This window comes from Aplysia californica, unplaced genomic scaffold (assembly GCF_000002075.1).
Source record: "Aplysia californica isolate F4 #8 unplaced genomic scaffold, AplCal3.0 scaffold00271, whole genome shotgun sequence".
Taxonomy (NCBI): domain Eukaryota; kingdom Metazoa; phylum Mollusca; class Gastropoda; order Aplysiida; family Aplysiidae; genus Aplysia; species Aplysia californica.
Window position 1 is genome coordinate 809,758 of NW_004797541.1, and position 3,743 is coordinate 813,500.

At 41.1% G+C, this 3,743-nt stretch overlaps 1 protein-coding gene across 1 annotated transcript in view; it reads left to right on the top strand.

The window, feature by feature from the left end:
- The window catches only part of LOC101861290 (serine-rich adhesin for platelets), a 71,983-nt gene that overhangs the window by 18,446 nt on the left and 49,794 nt on the right, over nucleotides 1–3,743 (top strand). The window contains exon 2 of the mRNA XM_005101169.3: nucleotides 3,132–3,362. The gene's annotated coding sequence lies outside the window, so the exon portion shown is untranslated. The remainder of the gene's footprint in view (nucleotides 1–3,131; nucleotides 3,363–3,743) is intronic.

Here is a 3,743-nt window from a genome sequence, read left to right on the forward strand (position 1 = left end):
AGAGAGAGAGAGAGAGAGAGAGAGGTCAGACTGACAGACAAACAAACAGACAGAAAGACACAGAAGACACAGACAGGAGATCATGTACACTCTTCAAAAATGAAGTAGAGGAAGAAAAGGTGGGAGATTTACAAGGAATGTGAGCACTCAACGAGCAATAAAGCAAGCCGAAAAGCCGTGGTGCCCTTGTTGATCTACAAGGCTTCGAAGGTCAGTCTGCGGTTTTGAGAACAGCAGCTCTCACTTGGCGCTGATGCATCGCCAGCTGGGACATTGTGCTTAGCAACTTGCAATGTGAAGGTCAGCAGTTTGCACGACATTATTATTATTATCAACCTGCACTTAAACTTTTAAATGCAGGTAGTTGGAGGTCACCGCTGGTAGGTCCTAATTCTTTTCTTTCCCTCTGTTCTTTTTATGGAATTCCCAAAGGGGGGACATTAACATGTTCTTAAGCACAGTAGAATTGTAAATGGGCTGATTAATTAATGTCATGCTCATAACTGTGCCTGAACTCCAACGGGGAGCTGTTTCTTTTTCTTTCCTAATCCTTATAATAGTTATTATTCCTCTACTTCTTTTGTATGTTTGTCACACTCGCGTGGCCCGCTCTTTCAGGAGTGCTTTGATAGTCGAAGCAGACTTTGCACTGTTGAAGTTAAAGAGGTTAGCAGAGTAAGCCTGATTCCCTAATATGGACTTCTCTGTTGACATTCACCCCTTGGCGCTCATATGACCTTAAACAGTTGCAAGCGCCGCAAAAATTTACTTAAACTAAATTGTCTTGCTTCTTCTATGCACTAAATGACCGTTAAGTGTCGATGTACTTCTCTTCACTCAAACTCAAACTTTGAAATAGGGTTATCTTTCCTCTTTTCGTTACCTTAAGATGTTAATTCTCCTAAGAACAGAGGCCTGTGGGATAGAGAGCGAAAGACTTTTCATTTGGCAATATTACGTTTTTCTCTTATTGCTTTGGTTCCGTTCATTGGTTCAAATTTAGGCCCACTCCAGCATTATATATTTTTCTAACATCTGTGGTGTAACGGTTTGGCGCTCACCGTTGCACACAGAAGACCTGAGTTCGATTGCCGTATGAGTAAAGTTCAATTGAGCTTCTCGGTCTTCATGATAATCACTCTCAATCCAGGTTGGTCCTGAGAGGCAGAGCAGAAGCCCTCCTGGCAAATAATCTAATTTGTGTCAATAACGGCTTAATAGCGTAACAACACGTACATTTATTTATTTTATTTCTGCACCATTTGTTGCTCCTTGATGATTGCAGCGGTAAGGCTTATCGTATCCGACCGGTCTCTTTAAGGCGCTCTGTTAGCTCAGTCGGTGTTATGTTGGGCTATATCGTGGAATACCCTTGTACGAGACCATTCTTGAACTTAGTCGTGGGTGTTCTCAATGTTCCCCACCTACACGGTTCAATCTTGTCGGAGATAGATGTTACATTCGGAGGTCCAAGCCTCTTACATAACTTTACAGTGGTTGAAAGGGGCTTTAAACATATGCCATACCATACCGTGCCCTGCCGTGCTTTACAGTACCGTTCCGCCATACCATACCATACCATACCATACCATACCATACCATACCATACCATACCATACCATACCATACCATACCATACCATACCATACCAATTTGGATCTCTGACTGTTGTAGTTTAGAAGATTTTGAACTTAATCTGTCACGCATGGTTTTGAAGTTTGAATTTGAATTAGGTCGAAATAATTTTTCTCGTTCTTCTTGGAATATTTTATTTTTCCCGGTACCCAAATTAGAGATCAATTGCATCAACTTTAAAATCCGTACACTTCAACAACAACAACAAAAACAACAACAACAACAACAACAACAACAACAGCAGCAATAAGAACCACAACAACAACGATTTTATTTGAACGTATTAACAAATTTGTGCTCCAAGTTACTGGTGTGCGTTAACCTGGGGGGGGGGGGGGGGTGGGGTGAGCTTGTCATTGTTCAGAAACTTCTCTTACCTTGTACCAATCATTGTTGCCCATACAAAGTCTGCTTAGGGTGCATTGAAGGTAAATCTTGCTTTAAAGAGAAGGTTTAAAATCGTAGGAAAAAAGTGTTTGAACATACATGTAATAAATCTATGTTCGGTATAGCATGGGTTTGACTCCCCTTTCATCATTGTAAGATTATCCAAGACGTGGGACCTCAGAATTCCATCCATCTTCAAGGCAAACGATTCGAATAGATTGAGAACATCAAGTTCCTTGAAAACGCTCCAAAACAACGCAAGGTCAAGGACGCAACTTAAGAGATTTGTACAATGGTCGTTCGTATCATAGCTCAAGTGTTTTACCAAATTTGAATTAGCTAACTGTGCTTTAGTGATCAAACAAGATATGGGTAACAGTTCGAAACTTCAGTTCAAGAAACCGGTGCGCCACAATTTTCTAAAGTTGAATTTTTATTTTCTGACTAATTTTTTGTTGTTGTTGCTTTCCCGTGGCCTCAGATCCTTCTCCTTAACATATCTTTTCGATATGAGGATCAGACTGTAAGTAACTTATTTACAGTCCAATCCTCAAGTTGAAAAGATTTGCGACGGAGAAAGATCTGCGGAAAAGCACCAAAGAAAAAAAAGAAAGAAAAAAGTAGCACACAAGTTTCTTAAACTGAACCGTCGAGTTGCAATAATTTTTGGAAAAAAAGTAGTCGATCAATTTAATTTTGTACAGTAGTTTGGTAGCAATGCTTAAAAAAGGAAGGTATATTTTTAATGTGTTTTTTTTTACCTCAAAATAAAATACTTGCAGCATGGGGGTGTTGAAATTTTAGCCAACTGAGCTCCTGAATCACAATGTTATTTTTCAATGATCCATCCACTAATTATCTAATTATTAAACTCTTTTGCTCTTACTAATTGAGATATTTTCGGACAACACCTTTAAGGTCGGGTTCGAAGATTCGAGTGTCAGATGGGTTCGACGTTGTGTCCTTGGAAAAGGCTTTTTACCCGATTTCCCGTTTGGCTCGGTCCGTTCGGAGATGGACGTTAAACTCGGAGGTCCCGCCTGTTAAATAACCTAATAATGTTGTCAGGCGCGTTAAACTATACCATTTCAACATTTTCTACCTTACAGGTCAAAGTGAGAGCTAGCTGACGTCATCGGAAACCCCAAGAATCCCGACAGCACATGCCAGTAGTGCCTGTGGTTGACACCGTCTCCGCTGCTACAGCTACCCTTCCCTGTGGTCGTCCAGAACCATTACGTGACCGTGTGTCTGGCTTGCGTCCCCAGCGGGTCACCAGAGACCGGAAGATGGACAATACAGGAGCGACTGCTCCGAGCGAGGATCGCAGGTTATTTTGAGTGAGTACATTGTTAAGCGTTTCGAAACGTTCACCGTTTTTGGTTGTTGTTTTTTTGTTTGTTTTTGTTATGTTTTTTAAATCAAGAGTGTGCAGCTACCTTTCAAGTTGTACTTCTTTATCTTTACAAGAATTCACCATTGTCTTTACCACTGCCAGCGCAGTTCCTTGTTTTTCGAGAGTATGTCCCTGTCTTTGCAAAAGGGAAGTCGAACTAAGTATTGAAAGCATCACAAGTCTTTGGGTTTAAGTTCGTATATACGCATTTGCTACTGTATTACTATAGATCGCCCACCCACACTCTCTCCTCTCTCTCTTTCTCCCGCTCTCTCTCTCTCCCTCTCTCTCTCTCTCTCTCTCTCTCCCCCTCTCTCTCTCTCTC